Source organism: Triturus cristatus, chromosome 2_2 (genome assembly GCF_964204655.1).
Source record: "Triturus cristatus chromosome 2_2, aTriCri1.1, whole genome shotgun sequence".
In the NCBI taxonomy this organism is placed as follows: domain Eukaryota; kingdom Metazoa; phylum Chordata; class Amphibia; order Caudata; family Salamandridae; genus Triturus; species Triturus cristatus.
This window is the reverse complement of record NC_140582.1, coordinates 215,096,098-215,114,121: the sequence shown is the minus strand read 5'-3', so window position 1 is coordinate 215,114,121 and position 18,024 is coordinate 215,096,098. Positions and strand designations below refer to the sequence as shown.

Genomic DNA, 18,024 nt, shown 5'->3' with positions numbered 1-18,024 from the left:
AACTAAACAATCCATTCAATTGCATATGTGGTGTTTTTCTTGGTCAGTCATCATTCTTGGCAAATATAATCTCCATCACTTTTATCATTTTAGATTTTGTAATCTAACCTTTATATGGTGTGGTAGAAGCTGGGGTTACTAGCAGAGTGTAACTTCTTGTGAGATCAAATCGGAGTGTTGCTTATTGGTAGCAAAAAGTTAGCCTCTTCCAATAATCAGAATAGGCAGGAAAAGCGGTCATTCATATGTGGTCATTTGAAAAGGTGGAGCTAAGAAGAACTCTTCCAGGGTGCCTTTTGTCACTTCAGAATCTGGGGGTCTAATGAGAATTTGGAGTCCATAATCATACCCATTTAGTTGTGTCGAAGCAAGCGCCTTAGGCCAAACTATATTTATTCCATCATTTTTCCACATTACACAGGTTACGATCTGTTTTAACTGCCTACAAGCATTTAGTGAGTCTAAGCGTCCAAAAGTTTGATTGAGTTTTCCAATTTAAGAATAGTCTGGGCATAGTCTCTATATTGCAAAGGTCAGGAAATGGGGATTATCATATGTTGAAGATAAGGAGGATTTGTTTATCTTTAGGGAACACCTACCTTTTGCAAGAACTGCACTGACATATGGAGGCAGTGACACCATTTCTGTCCTGTCTGAGGTAGAGACTAATACATTTTAGGGTCATGTCCTGTATTTCAGTCTTTAGTCTTTGAAGCAGACGTTGGTGGTCCTGAGTATCAAAGGATGCTGAGAAATCAAATAGGAGTTGGAGAAGACAGGTGGACTTGAGGTCATCCAAAATTGCAAAGAGTGCAGACTGGAAACCTGTAGAAGAAGAAATTGCTTTTCCCCAGGAAGGCAAATTTCTCAAACAATGCTGCTGTTTTGGTCAATATACTCAGAAATAGTCCAATCGATCCTGGCATGTAGTTTATTGGACCATTGGGTTCAGTGCATGCTTCTTCGGGATTGGTTTTAAGTAGGATGTTTTTAACTTCCTGGCAAGTTCTCTGGATGATAGGGATTCATTTAGGTTTATTATTGGCCTCAGAAGTAGCGCAAATAATGTGACTGATTATGTAGGTGAGAAAAAGACACAAAAGACACAGACGGCATGCAGAACAAATCAAAACATTCACCCCAGTCAAGAGATCTGGGTTAAATCCATAATTATTTTGCTCACCATGCCAACCCCAGTTTAGACCTGGTCATATGCAAATCAGTCTTAACCCTGTGCCTCATGGGAACAGTCCAGCCCGAACTGCCAAGCCAGGTCCTTCCTGGACCGGAAACAAGAACCCTAGTAACGGTTTTGGGGTTTCACCCCTCACCAGCCAGGATAGCTTTAATCCAGTGGCACAGTGAGCCTGGGACCCAAGTCTGGGCAAACCCGGCGCACTTAGGGCGAGAAAGCAAAAGACACACAATTGATGGACGGAATGCAGCACAAATCAAAACATTCACCCCCAGTCAAGGGATCTGGGTTAAATCCATCATTCCTTTGCTCACCATGCCACCCCAGTTTAGACCTGGCCACATGCAAATCAGTCTTGACCCTGTGCCTCATGATTATGTAGGTGGGCACAGATCAGTTAGACATCCAGCAATATTGATAATCCTAATTAGTTTTTCTGGTTTATGGATAGTAGGATGAAGGAAAATACTATTGAATGAGTGTTTTGATAAATTGGCCAACGGCTGAATAATGTGGCTACTGTGTGTATGTGGGTCTCAAAATCTTTGGCTGTTTTGTTCTAGGATGCAGACCGATTTTTGAAATAATTTTACACTTTTGTCAACATAGTGGCATCTGAATTTTATGGGAGTAGTGAAACGAGTTTGCTCTGTTGCCTTGTAGACTCTGTATTGATTCTGTACCAGTTTTATTCTTTTCTGGTCAACATTTCTCCACTATCTTTCTAGGGCCCTGACTTTCCCATTTCTTAGATTAATGTTTGAATTGAGTCAGCCCAACTTTTGCGGTAGTTGCCTCTGGCAAGGAGGTCAAGGAGAGATACTGCCCACAAAAGTCAGTATCTACTGGTTGAATCGGTTGACAAACATAAAATGGTTCATTTATTGAGTTGCTAAGAATTCTGTCTGGGATGAGTTAATATTAAAATTTATGCACACACAGCAAGCCCCTAATCATACCTTTGGTTTGGTTGAGCTCTGTACGGTACATAGAATGGAGGGTCTTCCATCCACGTTTCTGTGATAAAGAGGAGGCCCAGCACAGGGCTTCTTATTAGACTGGGTATTTGGATTCCATATTTCCTTAAGGCACTGGTATTGAGAACAATACATTGCAAATGTTTGCAGGGGATGACCACAAGGACGTAAGGTGTCTGCTGGCTTTGTTTGAATAGATGGCTACTCTTGAGGTAGGGCATGGTAGTATCCGCTGCTTTGAGATGCCTCTGGTTCACGAGACCGGTCTGGCGATAGGAGGCTGCTCAATTGGGGAGTGCTGTTAAGTGAGCAGAAATTGACATAGTGGTTCTAGTGAGTTTTAGACATTACTGCAGGTGTTCAGGTTTTTGTTCGGGCAGTGGCTGAAATAGATTCTTTGGTGGTGCCCCAGAAGGGTTTACAGACATTATCTAATGTTGAGGGCTCAGGGCTTACGGAGGTACACAGGTCTGGGTTGTATGTTCCCAGTCAGGTAATGGGTTAGAACCAATGTACTTTAGACTGTATATAAGTGCTTGCTATGGCTGGTACAGTGGCTGAATCGGACACATTTAAAAGTTGAAGGAGGAATTCAATGGCCTTAGGAGTAGGAGAAAGCGGAAAAGTGACATTGGTAGTAGACCGGACTGCGGTTCAAATACAGAGTAGGATACGAGGAATAGCCACTATATAGGAATGTGAGGAATGGTGTGAACATTAGAATAGCATGGATGGAGGCTAATGGAGATTGAGGAGGTAAGGTCTGGTTAGTATAGTCAGGAGTTGGTCAACGTCTTATGTTGCAGGCATAACATCAGGAAGCCTGCATAAGAATGGAGTAGGCAAAAGACACATGATGATGGACGGAATACAGAGCAAATCAAACATTCACCCCCCCAATCAAGAGATCTGGGTTGATTGGTCACCGGTCCCAGGATGCTTGTTTCCAGTCCAGGGAGGACCTGGCTTGGCAGTTTGGTATGGACTGTTCCCATGAGGCGCAGGGTCACGACGGATTTGCATATGTCTGGGTCTAAACTGGGGTGGCATGGTGAGCAAAAGAACAATGGATTTAAACCAGATCTATTGACTGGGGGAGAATGTTTGATTTGCTCTGCATTCCGTCCATCATCTGTGTGTCTTTACAAAGGAGTAGGAACATTGTTTGGTACAGGGTTTGCTGCATATACAGACTATAATGGACACAATATCTGAGAAAGGTGAGAATATGGGGGGCAACCACTAAGTGAAAGGGAAGGATGAGTATCAGTTAGAGGCAAAGGTAGTGTTTGGAGAATTTCAATGAAGGTGAACTGAAAATGTTAGTGGCGAGCCACAAATAAGTGGGAGATATGGAGAAGGTGGCGAGAAAGGTGTTTTATTTCTTTGTGACATTTTATTCATTCACTCATTACAGAACAGGACCTTATTAGGAAAACGTTAGTGTATTTGGGGGAAAAGAGTTAGTAGTTTAACCTGCGGGTTAAAAAAAAAAAACATATAGAAGGAGACTGTACTGATTGATTTCACAACCTTCGTTGTAATCTCAGCAGCTAGGTACCCCACAAAGTTTCCAAACAACCACTGGAGTACACGTCTAAGACCTCAGAACGGATGTATGATTAAACAACTACTGCCTAAACCCGAATTCCTTAACCACGATGGCTAAACGACGAACAATCCCAAACCACTACTTTTTCTTTAGAACTAGTTCCTAAACCACGAAAAAATATTTAAATTGCTCATTACAGATTTACACCACTTTATTCTTTCAAATCCGCACGTTTGGCATTTTCTATTAAAGAAATCTAATAATAGATGAATTTAAACAATGTGTGTGTGGGGAGACCCCCCTCCCCAAACCCTCCATCTTCCCTTATTGGCTGAGGCTAGAGCAATCCCAGTAAACTTGTTTCCCCGACGTTGCTACAAAGCTGGCAGGATGAAAGCCTGCCTGCCCGGTGGCTGCAGTGCGGAGTGAATCATTCTAGGGGCGATGAGCATGTCAGGTTGGGGGGCGGAGGGTGTAGGGGGGCGTACAACGCAGAGTGTTTCTCTGCAACAAGGAGGCTTGGGGAAGAGGAAGAGCAACTTAAATAGCTTTATCTCTTCTTGCTCACGACTGAAATGCACACCTGCTCTGTTGTGCGCGTGCATTTATCATTTTGTAATTACTTAGAAACAGGAGTCACAACTGAAGCTTCTCTTTTAGCACTCATAGGGCATAACTAAATGGTGTTGGTCCTCGCAACCTCGGAGTTTCAGGCAGACACATATTTGTAAATTGCTTAATCACAAATGTAGAAGCCTTTCGTGTCAGGCATTGGCAGTCTTAGAGTGACTCCTGTGTACTTCCTAAGCAATTGGGTAAAAGTTCCTATTAGCCCTAGTGCAACCAATCCCACAGTGCTCTTGTGACTATATGGACAAAGGCTGGGTCTTTCCAAGAGTCACCTGGCATTTACTTGTGACTGGGCAGCCCTCTTTGAAGTTAATGAAGTTCCTAGATTCACCTTAATTGATCTTCCTGGAACGGGAAGACAATAACTTCCCAAACCCAGGCCATCGTCTCTGCTCTGGAGCATTTTACACACCTCATTCATACTTAATTCAGGTCAAGCACAGGTTAGGCAGAGGCTGGAGAGATAATGCCAATTTCCAACCAGCAGATTCAGGCAGAGTAAAGACAACTTTCTAAGAATTACAGTTCCCATATATTTAATAAAAATCAGACTTTTCCACTACGTTGGATTTTTATAAAATATAAAAATACATCTTTCAATAGAGTCTTTAGCTGGTACAGGTCAAAAGGTATAGATCAGCCAGACCAGTGTGGCAAAGTTGTTGTGGGCCTAGTCATGGTGGGGAAAAAATGTCATTTTAAGGTCTTGCATGTTCCACTGTTATTATGCACTCTACCTCGTGGCCAGCTAGGTACGCTTAGTGGTGGCTTAATGTACAAGTTACTTACCTCCGGTAACAATGTATCTGGTAAAGACGATTCTAGCCGCAGATTCCTTAACGTAGAATTATCCCCAGGCATGAGACTGGATCTGGAAATTTTTATGCCACAGCTTCTCCGCGCGCCAGGTCGGCACCACGTGACCCCGCCCTGACGTCCGCGGACGTTACGCCAGCGAGGTCACAAAAGTCCCATCGTGACGCGCTGACGTCAGTTTTCTTCAGAGAACTTTTCCACGCCACAACACGGAGCCATCGCAAACAAAACTGTGAGAGTATGGGAACAGTGTGCGAAAAAAGCAGTGAAACAGAAAGGGAAGAAGCGAATGGTGACGAACAGCACCATGATGGACAGCGCCAGAACTGTGGTACTGAAAGCCATGGAAGGGAAAGAGCATAGCACAGCTCTGAGAAGCAACCCTGCAAGGTGAAGGCAATATCCTCCCAGGAGACAGAAAAACATGTGAAACACAGTCGGGGCAGACAACAGAAAGTCTGCAACTACAATCTAGAACAGTGAAGGGCAATAAGTCCGGAACAGATGAGTAATGACAAATAACCCCAAGAAAACACCATGAAGGAGTGTCATATCCCCTGTAAAGAGAGACGGGCTGAGGCACAGCCAAGAGACCCCAACCCAGAGGACTGCAGAGGAGTCAGAAACCACAAGCATTGAAAAAAGGGAGAAGATGATGAGTAGGCCCCACACTGGAATAACCAGGTTGTAGGGATGCAGAAGTACACATGAACCTACCGTCCAATTACCAGGAAAGAAGGAATGGGACAAATAAACAGAACAAAGCATCCTGTCAAGGAGGAAGTGAAAGAAGGCACCCGCAGAAGACAAAGCCACCCAGAGGGAAGCGAGTGCAGAAGACCAAGCTGAAGGGTCCTCGCAGAACGGGGAGGAAGGGTGGGCCGTGAAGGAATCTGCGGCTAGAATCGTCTCTACCAGATACATTGTTACCGAAGGTAAGTAACTTGTACATCTGATAGAGACTACTAGCCGCAAATTCCTTAACGTAGAATAGATACCCTAGCCATACCCAGAGGGGAGGAGGGTCTGCGAAAGAATCTCACAAGCTTGGAAGAACACAGTGTGAGAAAGTGCCATCTTTCTTGCATGGTATGCCCCCACTTTTTGCTAAATTGCTGAATGTACTTTGAATGAGTGTACCCTGGACTCCTGCCAATCAGGTGCCCAGGGCCTATGTTCCTTCCCTAAAGCACACAAACTCCAAATTGGCAAACCCTGGCCACATGTCAGCCCCTGGTAAATGGTACCCTAGGTACCCAGGGCCTTGTAACCAGGGAAGGCCCCTAAGGGCTGCAGCACTCATTGTGCCACCCTTAGAGGCCCTGTACCCTTACACACACACACACTGCCTTTGCAGGCTGAGTGTCTGGGTGCAGGACAAAAATGAAGAGTCGACATGGCACACATCTCTGTGTGCCATGCCCATTACCTACACTGCCAAGGCATATGTCAGCCACCCCTCTGGCTGGGTGCCTTATGCCCATGGTGTGGGCACAGGAGCAGGAGCCCTGTGCCCCTACAGTACCCAGGTCCATTCCCGGGCACTGTAAGTGCAGTGCTGCCATTTAAGAATACATGGTGCTGAGAGCTCGTCAAACACGAGCTCCACAGCACCATAATGGCAACACTGAAGACTGGGAAGTTTGGTATCAAACTTCTCAGCACATTAAACCCACACTGATGCCAGTGTGGGATTTAATGTACCAAGCACCCCAGAGGGCATCTTAGAGATGCCCCCTTACAACTAACCTACAATCCACGTCTGCTCTGAGGCTGCCCAGGCTGCCACACAGCAGACACGTTGCTGGACCCCTGGGTGGGAGAGCCCCTGCTCTCCCGGGCCTGCAACAATGCACATCCTGGGTGAGGTGATAGATCTCCTCCACCAGGATGAGCAAAGGGAAGCTTCAAAGGCCTGCCGCCTCTAGGAGTTTCCCCAGGCCACTGCAACCCCCCCACTCTGGCGGGAAGCTTGGCCGGAAAACCCATACAAGGACAGGGGATGTGCCAGCCTGCCCACCCTACCCCTCAGGTGGGAGAGGCGAGGTGAAGCACATCTCCGGGCTCTCGCCATCTTGAAGATGGGAGGCCCTACCCTATCAGGATTAGGCTACTGCCCCCCTCCCACAGCAGAGAGGCAGGATAGGGGGTGTACCCACCCCAGGACAAGGACCCATTGGTCCCTGGCCTTCACCTACCTGTAACGCCCCTAAATCTAGTATTTAGGGGCACCCTGAACCTTCCTTCCCCAGATTCGAAACTACAAGAAGAGCAAGAAGAACAAAGACCTGCCCTGCAGCTGCTAAAAAGAGGAAGACACCAACTGCTTTAGCCCCAGCCCTACCGGCCTGTCGACCCTCGAACCTGCTCCTGCTCCAGCGCGGCATGTCTTGTGGCCAGCAACCTCAGAAACCCCGGAGGACCTGGCTACCTTTGAACTCTGATTCCCTGGGACTCCCATGAGTAGAGGCTCTACTCAGAACTCACCTTTCACCCCTGGCAGCAGCCCGGAACCGTGATCCCAGCCCACTCTGCACCCGCCAAGCCTGGCCGGTGCCGGAGTGAAATAAACCCACGAGGACGACCCCACGGCGACTGTGACACCGAGTCCGGCACCCAAGGACCCCCCTCGACAATCCTGGAGAAGCCTGCAGCCTCAGAACAGAGTGCCACCCCAACCGCGATCAACAGAGGGTAAGATTTCCCGACACCAAAAGGCACCCCTGCACCCGGCGCCCCACGGGACTCTGTGCCCAATCCCGGGGTACCTACCTATCCTCCAACTACCCAACTTACCTCTCGAAGTGGTGGTGGCACCTGAAGAGCCCTCGTCTCCGAGCCTGCAGTCTTTTTCCAAACCGGAGATTTCCCATAGAAATCAATTGAGCGCCCGACGGCTCAAAAGCACCCTGCACCCAGCCGCCCGAGTGGCCCTGGCAGTGAAAACTCTGCTCTAACCTACTTCCCCACTTGCCCTGAGTAAGTGACCAGGAGCCCAGCTCCCACAGCCGCGTGGCTTGCCAGACAGCAGCCACCAACCAAGGCCCCCCTATCCCTCATAGGATAACATTGGGCCTAACTCTCTCTGCACCCGGCCGTCCTGAAACCGCTGAGGGTGAACTAACTGTACCTACCTGACACTGGGGGACCCCTGAGTCTATGCCCAGAACCTCAACTCTGCCAGCCGAGTACTTACCCTTAAACCGCTAACTTCATTTTCCTCATAGGGTAACATTGACTGGCTTTTTCTTGGAAATTCTTCTAAGTGTGAACTTTTCAAAACTCAAAATATTCACCAAAAATCAGCCGAGTACCAAAAACGAATTTACTCACCTGCTCTTAGGTGAGCTCCCAGTGCTGGATCTTGGTGCCCAGCACTGACTCTGAAAAGTACCCACAACTATACTTACCTTTAACTCATTTTTCTTCCATAGGAAACCATTGACTGCTATTCTGTGAAATTTCTTCCAAGTGTTGATTTCTGAAATTTCTAAATATTCCTCAAAAATCGTATAACATCTGAAAACGTAATTACTTACCTGTTTTGGATAAATGTCCCAGTACTGAGTCTAGACACCCAGTACTGGATTACAAAAGTAACGATAACCTACTGTACCTGTAACCTACATTTCCTTTCATAGGGAATCATTGATTGTTTGCTCTGAAATATTTTCAAAGTGCTCACTTTTGAAATAGCTAAATATTAGTTAAAAATCATTACAGTACCAAAGTCGACTTTCAACAGCTGATTCTGAGAACTGACCCAGGACTGGATCTAGGATCCAAGCCTGGAATTACAAAAGTAATCTACAAAGTAATCTGTTGCATATAATTTGCATTTATCATTGAGCTCAATGTATTGTGTTTAGAAATAGAGTTGCCTACTGCAACTATTTGTAACTGTTTACTAAAAAGTCTACTGCATATACAAAAGTATTTTTATGAAACCTCTCCTGTCGAGAAAGTATATTTTAATTCCAAGTGTTGGTTCTAAAATAAAACAAGCATATATTTTTTTTTATATACAAACCATTGGCCTAGAGTTCAGTTATTGAGTGTGTGGAACTATTTGCTGACTGAGTGTGTACAACAAATGCTTTACACGTCCTCGGATACTGCCTTACTGCTCAACCAGGCTACCACTTTGGAGAGTAAGGTTATATCTAACTTTAACCTCTGTTAAACCCTTGGGGTCTGTGGACTCTGTACACCTTGTACCTATTAATGAACAGTATATACAGAGCCACTTTCTCACACACATGGCCCCAACAGGGGATGTGTCATGGGGACAGGAAGGAGGGCCCAGCCCCTACCAACCAAAAGCAAGCAAGAACAAGGAGAAGGGAAGACCAGGATACCGCAAGCCTACCCGAGGGGCAAAGGGTGTCCGCCAGAAATTCCCAAGGGACAGACGGCACCAGTGAGTACCAAAGGAAGAAAGAACCCCCCACAAAATCCAAGGAGAAGAGGTGGAACGGAGGCAGAGTCCGCCTCAGGAGAACACACACACTGCGAAGGGGACAGCCGAATGGGTAGCAGCTCCGAGGCAGGGGACAGTGCAAGAACGGGCTCACAGCCGATAGGCGCATATGTGAAAAGGAAGACACAGCCGCGCAAAGCTCCAGCAAAGCAAGGGAAAGGAGCATACGGGCACACACTGAGGTCCACGGAGGTGGACCATAGCTACCAGTCGTGCGCAGCAGGCAAATACTATGAAGCAGTGTGCCCAGAAAGAGCCGGGCGCAAGACGAAGACCGAGGAAAGGGAACCCCAGAACAAGCCCCAGGGAAGGACCGTCCCAGTGGCACAACCCAGTCCACGAAGAGAAGTGGGACCAGCCAGAAGATAAAGAGGACAAATATGGAGTACAGACCTAAAGCTGTCATCCAGGAATATCCTTGCCCCACTGGAACACAAGGCAGAGGACCAGGCCGAAACGTCTGATTACAAGGTGGAAACACCAAGACATTACGCCGGAGACGGCATGAAAAAAGTCAGTCTGGCGACCCAGAGGCTCATGAGGGAAGGCCAAACGTACAGAAGCAGACATACCACAGGAACAAGGGCAAATGCACAACAGACGAGCCCTGGAGAAACACCATCGAATACTGAGCAGGACAGAACCTGGAGCAGAGCAAGCTGCGCTGAGGCAGAATAAGAAAAGAGACCGCACCAAGCAGTATACAGTGACACCAGGAAACGTGAGGAACCCAAGAAGGGATCCACACCCGCCTAGCTTAGGACAGAGCCTACAAGTACCCCAACTAGGGTATGACACGTCCCCAGACAAAACAGGGTAAACACCTCTTGGGGAAACCCGCAGCAGAGGTCAAGAACATAAAAGATCTGTAGGTATCACCACAGGCGGCTTACCAATCAGCCAAAAAATACACATGGTCCAACCTGAGGACCTATACAGGTTCACTAACAGTCAAAAAATCATACACCACAAATGTTGAAGGGCTGTACCAGCAGCCAACAGTACAGAGGGGCCAACGTAAGGACCCAGAAGGCATTCCAAGCCACACACAGCACACAGACGGGCCAACCGAAACACTAGGCCCAAATAGCAAGGTGGGAGAAACACCTCCCGTAAGACACCGGAGGACCGACAAGCCAAAGCTTACGGAGGGGGAGGAGGACGGAGCCCCGCAAGGAGTCATTGAATAGTGGAGTCCGCGTGGGTGTTAAATAAAAGAATCCCATCAAAGAGCAGCTTAACAAGACGCTCCCCAATATTCTCTGGAAAGACGCTATCCCGCAACCAAGCATGGCGGCGGAGGGCCACAGAACTCGCCATAGCGCAGGAGAGAGAATCAGACATCCAAGGCTGAACGGAGAATAAACGCAGCTAACTCCTGACCATCCAGCACATGGCGCCGCAGATCAGCGCGGGCACCGTCGTGGGAGGTGTGAGACAGAAGGGACTCCATGAAATCCCATAGGTCGGAGGTAGCCCTGGCCAACACACAAAAGTGTTTAGAGCACGCGCAGAGCAGCACTAGTGGAAGCGAAGATGGTACGCCCCCAGGAGTCCAACCACCAGGCCTCTCTTGATGGAGGGAGCAACACTAAAGGCAAGGAAGGAAAAGCAATCTGCAGGACAGGGCCCTGGGCAGATGGGTGGGACAAAAGGCAGGCTGGATCTTGTGAGGCAGGACGGGGGTGGTGGAGGAGCGGCAGAGGTACCGGATCCCCCGTAGCAGGACGCCCCAGGCCACCAGAAGAGATTTGTGGAGCGAAGCTTCAAATGGAAGCGGCGGCTGCCCTCCACCAGATCCCTGGATAACCTCCAACAGTGGTCCGTTGGGATCGGAGCAACCGGGTTGCCCATTTGCAAAATGCCGGCGGCCGTGGAGATGGCCCGGACAAAGGCCACGCTCGCCTCCGTAGGACATCGAGGGGGAGAGAGCAACTCTTCCGTGGGCGAAGGCTGCAAACTAAGCCGCCCGTCCACACGCCCTGTTGGAGGAAGAAATGGCCTGCCCCTGTATGATGGAAGACCCATGGACGACTGAGGGGCCTGAGGTGCCTCCGGAGAAGGCGGAGAAGCCGGAGGGGCAATCACCTGCAAGGTGCGGAGGAGCAGGTCCAGGGGGCGTGGACGTGGAGACGGTGTAGAACTCACCCTGGAAGCCGCAGGGGAAAAGGCAACGATACGGCGGCCAGTCTACGGTGAAGAAAAGACAAGGAGACAACAATCCTCCAGAGAGGAAGGGACATCCGTAGAAGAGTCGACGATCCGACACGGGGACAGCGCCGGGGAGTCCGCCACGGGCACCGGTGCGTCCCTGATCGGCGCGGAAGTGTCCACCAGGGGTGCAGAGTCGAGCACCACCACATGCCTCATAGGAGAAAGACAGCCGCCTGCCCAGAGGACAGAGGGGGACTCTGGGACGAGCCACGAGTCCCGGCGACCTCCTACGACACCACAGGGAACCCCGCGGGGTTTTGCGGCGAGGCAGGGACGCCATGGGTTGAAGAGGGGAACCCCGTAGGGCCGCACCTCGACACCACTCCTCCAACACCTGAAGCCGAACTCGTCGGCGCCGGGGGCGAAGTCGTCGGCGAGTCCGCAGAAGACTCCGTGCCTGGCGAGGGAGCCGCAGACGTCGCAGGGAGAGGAGGGGGGCCCAAAGAAGCCTGCAGAGCCACAGCATAGGCCTTTATTTGGGTCCTTGTCGCCCCAATGCCGGATAGGGTGGCGACGGCGCATGTCCCTAGAGGAACCCGTGCCCTCTGCAGACTGAGGGCAGGGCCTCGGTGGTAAGCTGCAGGGCTTACCGGCAGGCGAGCGACGCCCATGGGGCCTCGGTGAAGGACAAAGCCGCAGTCGGAATCGGCGGCTTCTTGACCCTTCCGAGGTAGGGGACGGACGCTGTGACGAGACCGATCTGGAAAAGCGGGCCGAAAGAAATTTCATCTGGCGCTCCCGCCGGGACTTCGGCTTGAGATGCTGACAAGCGTCGCAGTCGGTAGAATCATGGTGCTCGCCCAAACACCACATACAAATAGGGTGAGGATCCGTCGCCGACATCTGACGCGTACAAGAAGCACACGTCTTGAAACCCGAAGGCATCGCACACTGTTCCCAACGCAAAGGCGTTAATAGGCCTGAAAACAGGCCAAGAGAACTCACTCCGGATCCGCGTTGAAAGCGGAAAAGAACAAAACTGACGTCAGCGCGCTGGGTGGGACTTATGTGACCTCGCTGACGTCACATCCGCGGACAACGTCAGGGCAGAGTCACGCGGTGCCGCCCCCAGCGCGCGGAGATGCTGCGGCAAAATAATTCCGGATCCAGTCTCACGCCTGGGAATAATTCTACGTTAAGGAATCTGCGGCTAGTAGTCTATCAGATTAATATTAAAATCAGGTTTTCCTACCTGTCTAAAGGGTAAACAGGTCTGTACAGCAGGGTCAGACCTCTAAAAATCTACTCGCCCACTCGATATGTAGAATCAGATGTTGTCAGGTCGAGCTATATTTCAGACCTACCGCCCGTTCTGCTGAGTTGACAAAGAACAGGTGTTCTGTTAAAGATGCCTTTAAATCTTGTCTTTATTTTGTCACATTTGCTCTGTGTTCAGAGACCGAGGTCAGAAGTCAGTTTACAGTTACTTTTCCTTCTCAGACTGCAGAGTTTCAGGATTTTTAAAAGTGAACTGTGATTTGCTGTATGAAGTGTGAAATGAAAGGCTGTAAGCTATCAGGTTTTTCTTAACACACATTTAAATAGCTAAGCAGTCAACTGTACAAGCATTTCAAAATATATGTGTGTTTGTAAAAGCCCATATCTTGTACTTGTGTGTAATGAAAAAATATTTTAAAAGGATGATAAACAAATCAGAACACTTTACTTTGTTATGTGCAAATGATAAATAGGTTTTCTAAAACCCAATTTTCAGAGATTGCTAATATACTATATAGTTTTATCAGTAAAGCTGCAAGGTACTGGTAAGGGTTATGGCCATTTCTAGGAAATCTAATGTCTGTAAATGACAGTGCGCTACTACATCATGACTTAGTACTATATTTATTAAAAGTTAGTGTTTAAATAAACTGAGAAATACATCTGCCCCTGTCCTGATGGCAATGTGCTCAGTAACGAAAAGTTTCTTACCTGTCGGTGTAGTTTTGCAGCTTGAAGATCTTTCTGGATTCACTATGCTGTGCATCATTCCGCGATCTTGTGGTTGGGTCCGGATTCGTAGTCTTTTCTTTGTTTTTTTTTTTTTTTGTTTTTTTTGTAGCCCAGGTGGGCGGCGACGACCACCATTTGGTGCACCTTCCGTGACGTCGTCGTGCTTCCTGCGGAAGTCCCACCTTTGGGGCGCCATCTTAGGGTTCTTTTTTCCCTCTTTTTTTTTTTATTTTTTTTTTTACCCTAGGCGATTGCTTAATCCTTTTGTCCATTTTCAGTTTCTTTTTTCCGCCGTTGGGTCTGGATCGTCATCGAGAAGCTCCAGAGTTACAACCGAAGAAAGAAGAAAGAAAAGCGAGTTTCGTCGACAAATACATCGGAGTTTCACAGGAAAGGAGGTTATTTCATCAGCAGCGCGAAGAAAGGAGGTTCAGCGCCCTTTTTTCTTCGACGACCTGGGAGAATGCGCACTCAGAGGCCCTGAGCGCAATGGACAAGACGCCATTCAAGTTCTGCCCAAACTGCCACCACAAATTCGCGCAGAAGGACCAGCATCCGGTCTGCAACCTCTGCCTACCGGTCGAACACCAGAGTAAGGACTGCAACGCCTGCTCAGCCTTCGCGCCGAAGACGCTCAGAGTGAGAGATCGGCAGAGAAGAGCCAACGCCAGCATGGATGGCAAGGGTAAGGCCCCGTCGCTCTACGATCTGGGCCTCTCCTCGGACGACGAGGACAACGTCGCCGGGACAGCCGAAAACTTCACGGTCGTAGAGACCGACAAGAAAAAAGAAGACGAGGTAAGAGAATCGTCGAGCGAAAAACAGAAAGTACCTCGAAAACACGAGGGTGACTCGAAAAAATCTGAGTCTAAGTCCACGAAGGGAGCCCCGGCGCCGAAAATTTCGACGACCAAAGGGGGAACCATGAACAAGAGGCCGAGCGGATCCTTAGAGAAGGACTCCCTGGTGCCGAAAGACGCCGAAAGGCAAGGGTCGTCGAAGACAACCCAGGGAGCGGCCCGATCGACGCTGAAAGAACGGTCGACGTCGACGCAAGTTTCGACGAAAAGATCCGCGGTCGACGCCGAAAGCATCTCCGAGATGGAGAAAAAGAAAAGGCGGCTCGAGGCCGAAATGGAGAACATCCTTCAAAGGAAGAAGGAGTTTGACGCCAAGATGAAGGAATTCAAGATTCCAACGATTTCATCGGCGGACGTCGTCGAGGTCGAGGAAGAATTCGACACCGAGGGACTGATGAGGGATCTCGAAGAGGAAGACGAGACCTATTATGAAGAGGAAGCCGAGGAAGAAGACCAACAGTCGGTCTACGGCTCGGCACCATCGACCAGCCACGAGATTGAATGGCAGGATCTCGACACCGAGAACCCGGAGGAGTCCGTGGACACGTACCCTTCGAGGCCTTCGCCACCCGACGACATCGGGGTGTACAATATGGTGGTCAGGAGCGCAGCGACAGCCTTCGGCGTCAAACTCGACGAAGAGAAGCCGAAAGCCGATTTTCTCGTCGAGACCCTGCTCCCCATCCAGACAAGGAGCCAGTTCCTCCCCATGCTTCAAAGCGTGATGAATCAGGGGAGAGAAGCCTTCAAGGAACCAGCGACCTGCCGGTCTATCACTCCGAGGACTGAGAAAAAGTATAAGCACTCTTCCCTCGACCCCCCTTACATCAAGGGTAGCGTGACCGCAGACTCCATCATAGCGTCCACGGCCAGGAGAAGGGCCAACGTACCAGCAACCTCGGGCCCACCACCTGATAAAGAGAGCAGGAGGATAGACCTCACAGGAAGAAAGGTCGAGAGGAACGCCGCTATGCACTGGCGCATGGCGAATTCCAATGCTCTCCTCAATAGACACCAGTACCAGCACTGGGACGAGATGGGAGAGTTAGTAAAGCATCTCCCCGAAGAATACCGCCAGAGAGCCTCACACCTAGTTGATGAAGGCAAAAACATCGCCAACTCCTGCATAAAGACGGCGTTGGACGGGGCAGAGACCTCAGCAAGACTCATGGCCATAGGGGTCACCGAGAGAAGGCATGCATGGTTAAGAATCTCGGGATTCAAACCGGAGGTGCAGAACAACATCCTTAGCACCCCCTTCAACGGAGAGACACTGTTCGGAGCAACAGTTGACGAGAAGCTCACCCAGCTAAAAAGAGATAACGAAACGGCGAGGTCCATGGGGGCCCTACAGCACAGGGGAATGAGGCGAGGCAACCCCTCAAGGAGACCCTACGGTAGGGGAGGAAACCAGCAGGGCCCGTCGCACCAGACGTTCCAGCAGGGTCAGCAGGGTGAAGGTCACGGACAGGGTCAGCAGAAGCAAAACTGGCAGTACCAGCCCCGGGGCCAGTCCTTTCGCGGGAGGTCAGGGGGATCCAGCGGCAATTCATCAGGACCAGTGAATACAACTATCTACAAAAATGTGAGGGTGTGATGCTAATTATTTACAGTGATGTAAAAACTACCCTAAGTAAGTGTCGGAATAAGCCTCTTGGGGATGCGAAATTGCCTAAGTTTAGTCGCCCAAGGGTGGATGATAGACCTACCCCGCTCCGCCGAAGCCGGTTTCGGCGGAGCGGGGTAGGTCTATCATCCACCCTTGGGCGACTAAACTTAGGCAATTTCGCATCCCCAAGAGGCTCGCCAAGTACCGACTGGAGTGGCACTTTCTAATACGTTAGGCCGGTCCAGCATGTAAGAGTCTAGTTATTCCGACACTTACTTAGGGTCGTTTTTACATCACTGTAAATAATTAGCATCACACCCTCACATTTTTGTAGATAGTTGTATTCACTGGTCCTGATGAATTGCCGCTGGATCCCCCTGACCTTGTAGGCATGAAACATGTTGACCACCAGAGTAGAGTAGAGTAGTCCCTGACCCATCTAGTCAAGACTACCGCCTCTCTTTTCATTTTTAACAGGGTGGTTTACTGACTGAATAAAATTAATTGTCCAGACTAACCAACCCTTTTTAACCACACTCACAAACATCTACACCTTCCTGGCCCTCACTTGCACTCACCCTCGGCAAGGAACAAAAGATCTCCGCCAAAGAGCCCCATCCCTGGGTGCCCGTCGGGAATTGCAGCGCCGACCCGACGAGGAGCAAAACCCAGATGATGAAGCATGACACCTAGCTTGCTGGGTGTGTGAGGGTTTTAGTTCCACCAATGTGGGTTCCCCCACCCCACACAGTCCTATACCCTTTAGGCTTACTGAACACTACCCCCCACTTAGTCTAATTCCAAGGAGAGTATCCTCCACTCTCTTCTTTACAAATAGAGGAACTGTATACCCTTTCCGTTTAACCAATTCAGGGCCTGTATACTGGACCTCATTAAATATAGCCCATCTGTCTTCAACATTTTATTCTTCCTTCATTTGATTGCGGCGGCAAAAATCAACTCCCTGAGCGGCACCGTGGTGCCCAGCGACAGGAGGACAGATGCCCTACTGAAGGAGACGCGGCTCTACCAGAAGGGGCGAGCTCTGACAGTGAGGGCGGTGAGCAAATTGATGGGGATGATGGCGTCGTGTATCCAGCTAGTGCCGAATGTACGCTTGCACATGAGACCATTCCAGGAATGGCTACAACAACAATGGTCACAAGCAAACGGAAGTTGGGAGGATCTAGTGGTTGTTACGCACGCAGTGCAGGAGGAGATAACTTGGTGGAACAGAGACAACATGACAGCAGGGAGAAGCCTGACACCACCAAACCCAACAATGACCATTACCACGGACGCATCGCAAAAGGGATGGGGGGCACACATGGACAACCTCAGAGTGAGGGGTCTGTGGGCTCCAGCAGATGCGGTTCGCCATATCAATTACCTCGAGTTGAAGACAATCCTACTAGCCCTGAAGGCATTCCAGAGGCACCTGTACAACCAGAGGGTGTTGGTTCAAACGGACAACACCACGGCAATGTTCTACATCAACAAGCAGGGGGGGACACAGTCGTTCCCTCTCTCCTCTCTGGCTCAGGAGATTTGGAGATGGGCCATACCTCTCAGGATAGATCTACTGGCAATTCACCTACCGGGGAAGGACAATGTGGAGGCAGACTGGCTAAGCAGGCAGACCTCTGCATTCCACGAGTGGGAGCTCAATGGCCAGGAAACGAAGAAGCTTTTCCGGAGATGGGGAACTCCCACAATAGACCTATTTGCAACACGCCAAAAT

At 49.5% G+C, this 18,024-nt stretch overlaps 1 protein-coding gene across 2 annotated transcripts in view; it reads right to left on the bottom strand.

Annotated features, from left to right (window-relative positions):
* SMC2 (structural maintenance of chromosomes 2) overlaps positions 1-18,024 on the bottom strand; it is a 482,587-nt gene that overhangs the window by 121,461 nt on the left and 343,102 nt on the right. The window lies entirely within an intron of this gene.